Source organism: Pongo pygmaeus, chromosome 1, assembly GCF_028885625.2.
Source record: "Pongo pygmaeus isolate AG05252 chromosome 1, NHGRI_mPonPyg2-v2.0_pri, whole genome shotgun sequence".
Taxonomy (NCBI): Eukaryota; Metazoa; Chordata; class Mammalia; order Primates; family Hominidae; genus Pongo; species Pongo pygmaeus.
This window is the reverse complement of record NC_072373.2, coordinates 40,704,079-40,718,729: the sequence shown is the minus strand read 5'-3', so window position 1 is coordinate 40,718,729 and position 14,651 is coordinate 40,704,079. Positions and strand designations below refer to the sequence as shown.

Sequence of the window (14,651 nt, the reverse complement as noted above, 5' to 3'; positions counted from 1 at the left end):
GCATCCCAGCAAGTCGGCAGCGAGGCTGGGGGAGGGGCGCCCGCCATTGCCCAGGCTCACTTAGGTAAACAAAGCAGCCTGGAAGCTCGAACTGGGTGGAGCCCACCACAGCTCAAGGAGGCCTGCCTGCCTGCCTCTGTAGGCTCCACCTCTGGGGGCAGGGCACAGACAAACAAAAAGACAGCAGTAACCTCTGCAGACTTAAATGTCCTTGTCTGACAGCTTTGAGGAGAGCAGTGGTTCTCCCAGCACGCAGCTGGAGATCTGAGAATGGGCTGACTGCCTCCTCAAGTGGGTCCCTGACCCCTGACCCCCGAGCAGCCTAACTGGGAGGCACACCCCAGCAGGGGCAGACTGACACCTCACATGGCCGGCCAGGTACTCCAACAGACCTGCAGCTGAGGGTCCTGTCTGTTAGAAGGAAAACTAACAGAAAGGACATCCACACCAAAAACCCATCTGTACATCACCATCATCAAAGACCAAAAGTAGATAACACCACAAAGATGGGGAAAAAACAGAGCAGAAAAACTGGAAACTCTAAAAAGCAGAGTACCTCTCCTCCTCCAAAGGAATGCAGTTCCTCACCAGCAAGGGAACAAAGCTGGACGGAGAATGACTTTGACGAGCTGAGAGAAGAAGGCTTCAGACGATCAAATTACTCCGAGCTACGGGAGGATATTCAAACCAAAGGCAAAGAAGTTGAAAACTTTGAAAAAAATTTAGAAGAATGTATAACTAGAATAAGCAATACAGAGAAGTGCTTAAAGGAGCTGATGGAGCTGAAAACCAAGGCTCGAGAACTACGTGAAGAATGCAGAAGCCTCAGGAGCCGATGCGATCAAATGGAAGAAAGGGTATCAGCCCTGGAAGATGAAATGAATGAAATGAAGCGAGAAGGGAAGTTTAGAGAAAAAAGAATAAAAAGAAATGAGCAAAGCCTCCAAGAAATGTGGGACTATGTGAAAAGACCAAATCTAAGTCTGATTGGTGTACCTGAAAGTGACGGGGAGAATGGAAACAAGTTGGAAAACACTCTGCAGGATATTATCCAGGAGAACTTCCCCAATCTAGCAAGGCAGGCCAACATTCAGATTCAGGAAATACAGAGAACGCCACAAAGATACTCCTCGAGAAGAGCAACTCCAAGACACACAATTGTCAGATTCACCAAAGTTGAAATGAAAGAAAAAATGTTAAGTGCAGCCAGAGAGAAAGGTCGGGTTACCATCAAAGGGAAGCCCATCAGACTAACAGCGGATCTCTCGGCAGAAACCCTACAAGCCAGAAGAGAGTGGGGGCCAATATTCAACATTCTTAAAGAAAAGAATTTTCAACCCAGAATTTCATATCCTGCCAAACTAAGCTTCATAAGTGAAGGAGAAATAAAATACTTTACAGACAAGCAAATGCTGAGAGATTTTGTCACCACCAGGCCTGCCCTAAAAGAGCTCCTGAAGGAAGCGCTAAACATGGAAAGGCACAACTGGTACCAGCCACTGCAAAATCATACCGAAATGTAAAGACCATCGAGACTAGGAAGAGACTGCATCAACTAATGAGCAAAATAACCAGCTGACATCATAATGACAGCATCAGATTCACACATAACAATATTAACTTTAAATGTAAATGGACTAAATGCTCCAATTAAAAGACAGAGACTGGAAAATTGGATAAAGACTCAAGACCCATCAGTCTGCTGTATTCAGGAAACCCATCTCACATGCAGAGACACACATAGGCTCAAAATAAAAGGATGGAGGAAGATCTACCAAGCAAATGGAAAACAAAAAAAGGCAGGGGTTGCAATCCTAGTCTCTGATAAAACAGACTTTAAACCAACAAAGATCAAAAGAGACAAAGAAGGCCATTACATAATGGTAAAGGGATTAATTCAACAAGAAGAGCTAACTATCCTAAATATATATGCACCCAATACAGGAGCACCCAGATTCATAAAGCCAGTCCTGAGTGACCTACAAAGAGACTTAGACTCCCACACATTAATAATGGGAGACTTTAACACCCCACTGTCAACATTAGACAGATCAACGAGACAGAAAGTCAACAAGGATACCCAGGAATTGAACTCAGCTCTGCACCAAGTGGACCTAATAGACATCTACAGAACTCTCCACCCCAAATCAACAGACTATACATTTTTTTCAGCACCACACCACACCTATTCCAAAATTGACCATATACTTGGAAGTAAAGCTCTCCTCAATAAATGTAAAAGAACAGAAATTATAACAAACTATCTCTCAGATCACAGTGCAATCAAGCTAGAACTCAGGATTAAGAATCTCACTCAAAACCGCTCAACTACATGGAAACTGAACAACCTGCTCCTGAATGACTACTGGGTACATAATGAAATGAAGGCAGAAATAAAGATGTTCTTTGAAACCAACGAGAACCAAGACACAACATACCAGAATCTCTGGGATGCATTCAAAGCAGTGTGTAGAGGGAAATTTATAGCACTAAATGCCCACAAGAGAAAGCAGGAAAGATCCAAAATTGACACCCTAACATCACAATTAAAAGAACTAGAAAAGCAAGAGCAAACATATTCAAAAGGTAGCAGAAGGCAAGAAATAACTAAAATCAGAGCAGAACTGAAGGAAATAGAGACACAAAAAACCCTTCAAAAAATAAATGAATCCAGGAGCTGGTTTTTTGAAAGGATCAACAAAATTGATAGACTGCTAGCAAGATTAATAAAGAAAAAAAGAGAGAAGAATCAAATAGATGCAATAAATAATGATAAACGGGATATCACCACCGATCCCACAGAAATACAAACTACCATCAGAGAATATTACAAACACCTCTACGCAAATAAACTAGAAAATCTAGAAGAAATGGATAAATTCCTCAACACATACACCCTCCCAAGACTAAACCAGGAAGAAGTTGAATCTCTGAATAGACCAATAACAGGAGCTGAAATTGTGGCAATAATCAATAGCTTACCAACCAAAAAAATCCAGGACCAGATGGGTTCACAGCCGAATTCTACCAGAGGTACAAGGAGGAGCTGGTACCATTCCTTCTGAAACTATTCCAATCAATAGAAAAAGAGGGAATCCTCCCTAACTCATTTTATGAGGCCAGCATCATCCTGATACCAAAGCCTGGCAGAGACACAACAAAAAAAGAGAAGTTTAGACCAATATCCTTGATGAACATTGATGCAAAAATCCTCAATAAAATACTGGCAAACAGAATCCAGCAGCACATCAAAAAGCTTATCCACCATGATCAAGTGGGCTTCATCCCTGGGATGCATCAGATTTTTTTCATCAGAAATTACACAAGTCAAGGGACATCTTTAAAATGCTGGAAAACAACCAATTTTTTTTTTAAACTGTCAACACAGGACTTTATAAAGGTGAAAACATCTTTCAAAAATGAAAGTAAAATGAGAATTGTTCAGGCAAACAAAAATTGAAAAATAAGTTACCAACTAAAATGTACAATAAGAAATGTTAAACGAATTTCTTTAGGCAGAAGAAATATCATACCAGACAAAAAATTAAATCTACACAAAGGAATGAATAATGTTAGAAACTATAAAGGTGAAGAGTTATACACTGAGAGATATTAAGTTTATTACATGTCACTATTACCTCAATTTTTAAAACATGCTTTATTACTGATGACACTAACTTTGATTATTTGGTATTAAGGGCAGAATTGTGTTCTCACCCCAGAATTCATATGTGGAGATCCTAAACCCCAGTAGCTCAGAATGTGACTGCAGTTGGAGGTAGAGTCTTCAGAAAGGCAGTTAGGCTAAAATGAAGTCATTCTTGTGAACCCTAATTCAATATGACTGGCGTCATTATGAGAAGAGGAAATTAGGACACAGACAACAGAGAAGAAAACATGTGAAGGGACAGGAAAAAGACAGACAGCTACAAGCCAAGGAGAGTCCTCAGAAGAAACCAGCCTTGCTGATACCTAGATCTTGGTTCTAGCTTCTAGGATTCTTAGAAAAAAAATATGTTGTTTAAGTCATCCAGTTTGTGGACTTTGTTATGGTAGTCCTAGCAAACTAATACACATACATGTAAAGGGGTGACTGCCAGGTGTCTCTACACTTATTATTTTTCCATTTGTAGTCATAAGTATCATGTGGAGAGATACTTCAAAACTATGTAAATATCTGTATCATACTTTTGCCCATGATCCAAAGCCAGGCCCTACTACACAATGGACTCCAGAAATAATAATGTTTGCACATAAATGAAGATTTGACTTCCTATGTCAATGTTTCTTGCTTGCAACAGCTTTCCAGCATCAGTGCCCTCCTACTAAACCCAAGTCCTACTTCACCCTAACACCATGTTCAAGGAAAACTAAGGGTGAATAGGCCTGCACTGCTGCCTGGCTAGGAGAGAGTTCAACCCTTACGAGGGAAAAAGTTAATATTCTGATGGGCCTTTATAACTTTAACACTCTGTAGAAGTAAATGCATATAACTGATGTCTAATTGTTCCTTTCACTACTGCAAATAGGTCTGGTATTCTCTGAAGCACATCTCAATATTTTTCTGCACTTCCAGATTTTGATTCAGATATTTTCATTCTCTTTCAGTTTATCTAGTATAAATCTTATACTGTTATTTGCTATCACTTTAGCCTAACCTATGCCAGAAAACATTTACTAAATATGACCATTTATTCTAGAGAGAGACAAGCTAATATAGCTTGTATGCTATGTGTATCAGTTCTCTTTTTTTCCACTGAGGTAGCATAAGAATGAGGAAGTCTTTTACTTTTTAAGAATTGTGGTTGAGCAACAGAAAGAATGTACTATCAAAGCTGTGAGACTGTAATATATGAACAATGTAGGACAATACAGATAAAAAAGTGTTTCAATCAGAATTGAACCAGGAGTCACATATTTGAGTTACAGCATTAACTTCATCATTATTAATTGTATAATGTTGGACCAATCACTACACCCCTCTAAGCCTCAGTTTCCAATCCATAAAACAGGAAAAGTAATAGCTCTGTTTGCTTTCCTGTAAAATATGTGATGGGAAGAGAGGGATCTACATCATGCCCAAGGTGGTTTCAGAGACAAAAATAATGTCCCAGCAGTGCTTGGAAAACAGTTCAGTGCTATATTTTTTAACAATTTAATTTTTACAGGTATATAGTAGCACATTATGAGGTATGTAAGATATTTTGCAACAGGCATACAATGTGTAATAATCACATCAGGGTAAATGAGGTATCCATCACCTCAAGCATTTATCATTTATTTGTGTTACAAACATTCAAATTATATTCTTTTAGTTATTTTCAAATGTATAATAAATTAGTGTTGATTTTAATCACCATGTTGTGTTATCAAATACTAGATTTTATTCATCCTATCTAACTGTATTTTTGTACTCATATACTAGTTCAGTGCTATTTAAATGAAAGAGCTTTCCGTGTGAGTTGTTGCTGTTTTTGAAATAGAAAGCAGGGTCTCACTGGTGTATAACCTAGCTTAGGGTCAGGGCATGGATTCAGGCTTTTCTTTGTCTCTTCTAATATCAGAATTCAAGAGGAGATAAGAGTCCCAGTACCTAAGAGAGACCCTGCCTTCTATTTCCCCGTTCCCAGCCCACAGCCTCCAGTTCACACACTAATGCTACAGGAGTTTTTTTCTCCCCAGGGGCACAGTGGACAGTGACCACAGGGGTCCCCTCCCCAACTTCATGAAGCGTAACTCATTCTTGGGTGGGCTATTTTCCTTCCTGACCATTAAGCCTGATATCACAAACAAACACAATTTGTAATTAATTTAAAGGTTAAAATCTTTAAACCAAGCAAGAAGCAGTATTCACAGTGTGTGAAGATGCTCAGGATTAAAATGATTTGTGTAACAGTTCCCCTACTCAATTAGCCCTGTTAGGTTGTAGTTACCACCTAATAAAAGTTGAAAGCAAGGGCTTTCCTAACACTGCATTCACTTTTAGCCCAGCAGGAAAAGGCATCTTTCAGCTGGGAAGCTACTGAGTTACAGCGGTTGCTTTGGGTAATGTTATTCTAATACATTCTAACTCAGAGATGTTAGCTATCTTATGCTAAAAAAAATGTTATAAGAGGATATTTAAGAAGTCTATAAATCAGTATTCATTGTGGCACTAAAGATGCTAATTTTTAAGGAGGATAATGTATGGCATTTTGCTAGAATTCTATATGACCATTTTACTGCAACAGAGTTGTGGAGATAAAAAGAGTTGTTGCATTCATTGACTCTAACTCTCATTTATGAAGGGAAATGCACTTGCATATCTTTTACCAGAGGAAATGTAATTGTTATTCATGTTGAGAAAGAGGTTTATTAGGAATTTTATCATAAAGATTCAGATAGAAATAAAGACATTTGGGTTATTACAAGATATTAATTATGAATGTCAGCCAACTACAGTAGTAGGTTTCTTTATGGTATAAGGTGCAAAATTATCTGCTGATTTGGTGGCTGCTTATACACACAGCAGCTTTGGTCTGAGTTCAAGATTTTCATCACATGTATAAATACCCATACAGTGTTCAGATTATGCCTGTATGTTTCTAAGTATGAGGGATCCATAGCCAAGATTCCCTAATTATAAGCTGTTCCATAAAGTTCCTTGTTTTTGTTTTCCTTCTAAGTGACAATAGCATTTTAGAGTGACTATTCATATTTATTCATTCAGCAGACATTTATTGAGTGATTTCTGTTTCTAGGAACTCTGTTTAGATCTGGGAATAAATTTATTAACAACAGAGACACAGTTTTAGCCCTCATAGAGCAGGAAAGAGACAAGGAAATTGCAACATGCTGTGTTACATAGTATGATATGGATGTGCAGAGCACTTGAAAGATTCTAGAAGGGGCATCAGACAGGTTTGGGGGTGGTCAGAAAAGGTTTCAAAGGAGGATCTACATATAAGCTGAGACATAAAGGGTAGATAATAATTGGTTAGGCAAAGAGGGAGTAGAAAATTATTTTAGGTGGGTATTAAAATGTGAAGAAGGGTCTCAAGGGCAGAGATAGTCAAGCAGCAGCTTAAAAACCGAGGTTAAATATGTTGGGGGCATCACGTTTGAGTATAGGGCTGGGAAGAAATGAGACTGTTGCAGATAGGCAGGAGTTGGTCTAATAAGAGAGCACATACCCTGTTAGGTGGTCTGTGTTCCATCCTATGAGTCTGAAAGATTTTAAGCAGGGTAGTGAAATGACCAGATTAGCTGCAATGTGGGAAATGGAATGGAATGTGACAAAACTAGAAGTAGTTAGGAGGCTATTGCAATAACCCAGATGCAAGTGGGAAATTTTGTGGCATAAAAGATTATGGCTTTTATTTTCTGCATGAATTGGAAAGAGAATATCTGAGAATGAGATGAAAGGAGAGATGGTGTTCAAAGATTTGAGAATAGTAGGGAACAAATTCTAACTAGGGAAACAGAAGGATTGCTGGGCAGTCCTGAGGATCCCACTGGTGATGCAGAACATAAATTTATAGTGGCATCTGTATCATTGCATGATTTTCTTCATGATACTCAAAAGCACATATGCAATATGTTGCTAGTGGGCTGCTGAACTCATGGATCAAAAGACAGGAGGAAGAGATGAACAATGGAATCTAAACTGAACAAGAAGCTAAAAAAATACAAAATGGGGTTAAATGATAGGATGGAAATAGTGAGGTCCAGGATTCAAGAACTGAGATCAGACAACATGGAAGGATTAAGAGGAGGGCCCGCTAGAGGAATGCATAAGGCATTGATCTATCACAAAGGTTAGCACATCACTGATGACTTAAATGCCACTGGAAATACACTAGCTAGACAAAAATTTTAAATTTTAGATTCTTTTCGGGGAGAATCCTAAATGCGTTTTGAACCTCTGCGAGTGAGAAGTCTGAAGGGTGAAAGGGATATAATCCATTTCTGCTTATTTCCTGTGTCTCTCCTTTGTCTTTTGGTCTCTTCCTGTCTCAGATGCTAATTACGGTTTATGAATCTACAGGGCCAGGGCTGGTACAGGGAAAAAAGGATAAGGGAGCAAGAAAAGTCTTACCGGACTAGTACTATACTAAGATGACATTAGTGCTCTCTGAGCTTGGCAGATAGATAGACAGAATGGATGGATGTATAGATAGATAGATGGATAGATGGATGGATATATAGACAGACAGACAGATGGAGAGATGGATCGATGGATGGATAGATAGATAGATAGATAGATAGATAGATAGATAGATAGATAGATAGATAGATAGATAATTGAGAGAGAGAGAGAGAGAGAGAGAGAGACATATATATCTGTATATAATACTGATTCCTTCTTCCATGGGATGCTCTGTAGAATTTTCAAATATACCTCCTCCCCATCACAACACTGAGGATCTCTTACCTCCAGCTCTCTTAACATAGTCAAATGTATCTCCTCTTGTTAGCCAATTATGATTCCTTCCCTCATCCATGAACACCCAGAGGTACACATTCAACCTCTTACTGCAGAGATCTTGTTGCACCTCCAGGAGTCTCCTGGGAAAATCACCTATTGTTCATGTAGCCATATCTAGTTCATGAGCAAATGCACAATCTGGGTTGGCTGTGATAGCCGTGGAGGTCTTCTACTCAGATTTCCCTTAAAAGAAACTGCTGTGACTAGCATAGCTGAGCTGCTGCAAGTTTGTGTTCATCGAGGAATTTATCCCAGGCCACGCTCTCCTGGGCTACTCCTGCACAAAGACTGAGCATGGCTGGGTCACTAGAAAAGAACCAGTACTACCTGATGCAGGATTTGTCTAATAAGCAACCTCAGCTCAAGGGCTCTCCATCAGCCTCGCTGAGGCGTTCTCAGAACTAAGCAGCAGCCTCAGGCTCTTCCTACTGAATTATTCCTTCTCTCTCTCCTTTCACAGGTATTAGACATGGGGGAAGCCTCTTGTTCTCTGTTCCTTTGTCCTTCATAGGTGGTTTTCCATAAATATCTTGCACATTTGAGCCCATCTTGGCATCTGCTTCTTGGAAGACCTTAATGCCATCGTTACTTCCCAACAGTAATTCTACTTATCCTTTAGAATTCACAGGCCCTACTGAATTCTTTTAGAATTCAATCCATTATGGACCCATTCTCCTTACCAAACTCTACAAATAATCTTCTGTCTTAAGAGCACCCAGGATGTGTTTTCAATGGTATGGTAAGACATGCAGACACGGAAATGACCATCATGGAGGAAGAAGTTTGTTATACTCACAGATTGCCAGGCACAGGAGGCACAGTAGGCCATGCAGGGCCACAGGGAAACACTAGGGTTTGTCAGAGGCAGAGGGAATGAAGTGGAGAAGTGGCCAAGAGTCTTTATTGTGGTTTCTGCAGGAAAGAGCCATCAGGAAGGGTAAACAGATTTAGGATTAATTAGTTTAAATGATTTCAGCAGGCTGGTGTGGAGAGGCTGTAGCTGTCTGGCCCAGGCATGATTAGGGCAGGGGAGTAGTGCCCCAGAAGATGAGAGTCTGATAAAGAAGGTACTTGAGGGCATGAGCTCTAGATTGGTGGGTTTGCATACGCAAGGCATGGTCCTAATTGAATTGTTTGCTACCTCTAGGAATTAGCTAGCCCTGGGAAAGACAGTCCCTCCAGAGTTAGCAAGACCCCAAGATGTCAAAGATAAAAATGCAAAAATTAAAACTCCACGATTAACACAACTTTGAAGTCCTTCTCAGTTGTCTTTAGATGAGGGGTAAGTACTCTCCCACATCTATTCCATTATGTGCATGTGGAGTAAGGGTGATGGTGGGGGAGAGAAGTTCACAGCATCTCAACAAATTATCTCTCTATAAAAGTCCTTTTCAATTTCTTTTGGCCTTTCCAATCTCTTTTATAGACTGAATGTATAAGGTAATAAAAATGTTATTTTTTCCATGAAACTGATTCTTGGACAGCTTCTATGCAAATCCCACATGTGTGGTCTAGAACTTCTCTTTGCTCTTGAGCCATACTTGACAGAGTTCCATTTTTATATCCTATTAACACAGCTTTACTCTTGATTTCCCTATATCAGGAATGCTGTTTTCCACTTCTTTGTCTGAAAATCTTGCCTATTTTCAAAGTTTCAACTAAAATGTCACTATATTTCTGAAGATTCCTTCAACTGCTCCAGCCAAATGTAATTTCACCTTCCTGCAAGTTCTCACAGATCTTTACTTCTCATTTTCATCTCTATATCAGCTTCTCTTAGTACTAGTACTGTTTGTAAGCTTGATTTTGTTTTGGTTTTGTATTAGGCAACATCATTGCAACAAGTCACACTTTGAGAACTCAGAGAATATGTTTGTTCTGAAAATCCGGGAATTATTGCCAACCCATGGTTGTCTCCATATGTCTTGGGAAAAATAGGAAAAGGATCTTTTGAGTTGGTGGTTAGAATCCAAGACACAAAGATTCAGGCTCTGGTGAAAAGATTGCATAAGCTATTTTGGCTGACATAAAAGGTAAGAGCAAGAATGCAAAGGATTTCTATCAACATAAAGAGGAGTCAAAGGTATGCGACTTGTTTGAGTACAAAGATTCTGAAGCAGAGGTACTGCAACTCCTTAGCATTTGCAAAAGCAAAGACTTGACAGTGAAAATTAATTGTCATAAAAATTTTTAAGGTAAAATAAAAAGAATAGTGGAACACTCATAAAGGCAAAATTGCTATTTTAAATTTATCCTAAAAGATATCAAATATTTTGATAAAGATCTAGAAATTCAGATAATATGGTATAGGTGTAGTGAAGGAAAAAAAGTCAATGCACTACAATTAGGAGTTTAGAAAGAGATCTAAGCATATCTGAGACCTTGATATATGTTTAGAGAAGATATATAAAATCAGTTGGGATCGAAATGATGCTGAAACACTTGTCTTTTCATATAAAAAAAAAATCAAATTAGATTTTCATTTCAACCAAACTCAAAAACAAACTCCAAATGTCTATATGAATTAAATGTGAAAAAATCTTTTAAAGTATTAGAATACAATATTAAGAATAAATAGCAAAAGCCTGAAATAGGAAAGCATTCTTAACTACAATAATAAAATAGAAATCTTCAAAATGTAAAATTTCTGTGGAACAAAAGACACCGTAAACAAAACTAAGTGATATCACAACCTAAGAGAAAACATTTACAGCATATATAGCAGGCAAAACATTAATATTCAAAATATAATAACTTTACAAATCAATTTAGAAAAAGACAAATAGGAAAATGAATGAAAGATACAAAAAGGCAATTCATAGAAGATGAAGCCCAAAGAGAAGATAAATATTTAAAAAGTCCCACCTACCTTTAATCAGAATTAAAATACTAACAAGATACTTTTTAGCCCCATCAGGTTGGCAAAGATATTTATGTCAAAGGTACCAAGCTTTGGCAGGGAAAAGGAAAAATGATAACTCTCAAACACTGCTAGTAAAAATATAAATTGGCACAACTGTTTTGAAGTACTATTCGGAAATATCTAGTAAAATCGTATATTTGTATAACCTATGACCTGGAAATTCTACTTTTAAGTATATACCCCAGAGAAATTCTCCCTCATATGCAAAAGAAGCTATCTTCAAAGATAGTCATTGACGCATTGTTGGTTGTAGCATAAAAAAGAAAAAAACAAAAAGTAGAAAAAAAATGTCCATTAGGCAAAGAAAGGATAAATAAAGTGGTATGGGACATATTATACAGTAATTAAAAGAGATAAAGTAGATTATACCTATCTATCTATCTATATAAAATGACACAGATCTGCTCAACATAATATTGACAGAAAAAGCAATTTTCAATATGATGTTTACTGTATGATATAAATTTTATAAATTAAAAATTCAGTATGATGCCGTATATTTTTTATGAATAGATTCACATGCAGTTAAGGTTAAAAATATGGATTTGAACATACATATCACTATCACATTCACTGTCACGTTCATGATAGTGTTAACTTCTGTAAAGAAAGGAAGGACATTGGAAGACAAGGAGAACTGAGAAGACTTTAATTTTAGCAGTGACATATTCTTTTAAAAATAAATTTCTTAATCAAATGTGAAAAATATTTTAGTGGTAAGCACATAAGTGTTATTGTATCATATGCAATTTTTTATATTTAACTTTTTAAAACAATAACTTTAAAAGCTAGGAAGAAAAAGGGAAAGAGGGAAGAAAATTAAAATAGCTTCTAGGGAAAATTACAAAAAAGAGAAGTGGCTTAAGGATTAGAATCTATATAAGAAAACTAGATAAAGATTTAGGCACAAATATCACTAAAATTTTCCTTGAGTTCTTGATTATTTCCAAGAGTAGTTGGTTATCTGCAGACGTATCTAAACTGATTTCCTAAATGCATAGTTTGTGATTCACATATCTGTCTGTCACCCACAGCATCTAGCACAATGTTTTACACATAAAAGGTGATATCTAGAAGTATGTTGACTGAATCAAATAAATCACCTTCTCATCAGGTTCCCCAAAAGGTGAAAAGATAATTTCCCCAGTCACTTAGAGGATTAGTTACCCTTTTTGAAAAAGAGAAAGACAACCAGGAGAATGGCCTGGAATGGTGGACATTTTCCCAGAATGCTTTGAGGAGTCCCCACCTGCATGACAGCTGCTCACACAATGGATCTTGCAGACAAATAAAGAAAATTAGCAAATGGGTAATGGGCCAAACCCTCTTCAATGAAAAGGGAGCAATAAAGATATCCTGTCTAACTCTTCCTGCCATAGATCAGTAACAAAATCTTATCTATGAATCACCAATCCTGGGTGGGAAATGCCAATCAACATTAATTTGGTGCTCTGAATGTCCTGGCAGGAGGGACAGGAGGCTATCCTGCTAAATCATATTTAAATTAGCCAAGGTGGGCAGCTGCCTCACAGATAATGCTGGTGGAGAACAATGCAAGACAGATGATTTACCAATTAAATGAATCAAGCTTCCCAAATACTGATGGCCTGAGGACTAAGGTGCCATGTGTTTCTGCCAGACACAGATCTGTTTCCATAACCAAATTAGGCTTCAAGTTTATAACTCATATGTCTAACCCTCCCTACTTTGTCTCCCGCCCCCTGCACACATACAAAGTAGATTGCATGTTAATGAACAAAGCTCAGACTTTCTCCATTTCTCCACTTGTCAAAATCTCTTTCACCTTCGCAACCAACAGTAAATCACACGTTCTGCTTGAACAGGCACTCAGACAAAACCCCTGCCAAATGGCTATCACAGGAAAAAGGTCTTTGTCAGAGCATAGGCATTGTGTTTTTAAAAGGGAAAGATAGCCCACGTGGAAATAGGAAGGCTTGCTCTGGCTATCCTTTTAAAAATGCAATGTGTCGGGTGCAAACTAGAATTCAAAACTGAATTCAACCACCAGCTTGCAAGGGAGAGCTAAGCCAATGAAAAGCTTAGGGGATTACGTAATAATAATAAATAACATTTAGGTAGAAAAGTTTGCAGTGTGCTTTATAGTATCTCTTGTTTAGTCTTCAGAAAAGTGTTTAATATTTTTATTATAATCTTTGTTTTACAGATGGAGAATAAGAGAAGTTAAGTGGTTTTCCTAAGATCACATAATTAAGACTTATTAATAAAAAGTTTGATGCTCTTTCTATTATAACATAGTGTCTCTCCAAAATGTTTTCTAATTCTGAAATTCTGTGAGTATAAATCTAAATAGCATGAAACAATGGAGAGGCTATTCAAGACCACTTATAGTTCCTATCACAAAAAAAGAAAGAATGAGAAGACAGGAGAGAGCAAAGAATAAAACAAAAATTGAAACAAAAAATAGAAACAGAAAAGAATAAAAAAGAAAACAGAGCATTAACAATGCATTCAGAGATTAAGAGAAGAGAGATTTGTTCACCTTGATTTTTGCTCAAAAAGGCAGTCACACACCAATTCATTTCTTTTTCTTTTTTTGTAGAGACATAAAAGGCACACAATGAAATCTTAATAAATATATTGGATGTTGCAGCATTAACTGATGAGCCAGACAATGTAAAGACCTCAGACTACCAAATGTTTTGAAAGACGAATAGCGAATGTGAAACTGTGAATCAAAATAGATTTTTAGAATCCTTGAAAAAATAGAGCTAGAGAAAGTTTTTGAGACAATTGATTGCAAATATTTGAGTTTACAACTGAGCAAATGGCGAAAAGAGAAGTGACTCGTCAGTCCAACAAGTGGCAGAATCAGAACCAGATCCCAATCCTTGGGTCTTCTGTCCCTCCTGGCACCAAAGGCACCTATCATAAGTAACTTGAGTTTCAGAGGGGAAGGAAAAGACTACAATGTCCCAGGCACTGTTCCAGACACTTTTTAGGGGACTCCAAGACACCTTGTATAATGCCTATTTTAAGTAGCTGGAAGATTCTATAGCATGGGAAAAGCCCACTGAAGGCAAAAGTAAACATTACCTATTGTGGTTCTGGAAAAGAAAATCATCTCTCATTTATCTCCTGGAGCTGTTTGACGAACTTGGTAAATATATGAACATGGAAAGCCAATGGGTATATTTTTGTAAAAATCTTTGACACTTTCGTCAATTTTCTAGAAGATGTTTTAGAGCTTATTAAGCATAGAATGAACAAGGGAAAATAGCT

At 37.7% G+C, this 14,651-nt stretch overlaps 1 long non-coding RNA gene across 1 annotated transcript; it reads left to right on the top strand.

Annotated features, from left to right (window-relative positions):
• The first annotated feature begins 9,159 nt into the window (after window positions 1-9,159).
• LOC129011865 (uncharacterized) lies at window positions 9,160-13,662 on the top strand. Its single transcript, XR_008493565.1, has 4 exons — window positions 9,160-9,206; window positions 9,615-9,749; window positions 10,294-10,550; window positions 13,576-13,662. It is a non-coding gene; the product is annotated as an uncharacterized LOC129011865 (long non-coding RNA).
• Window positions 13,663-14,651: the final 989 nt, after the last annotated feature.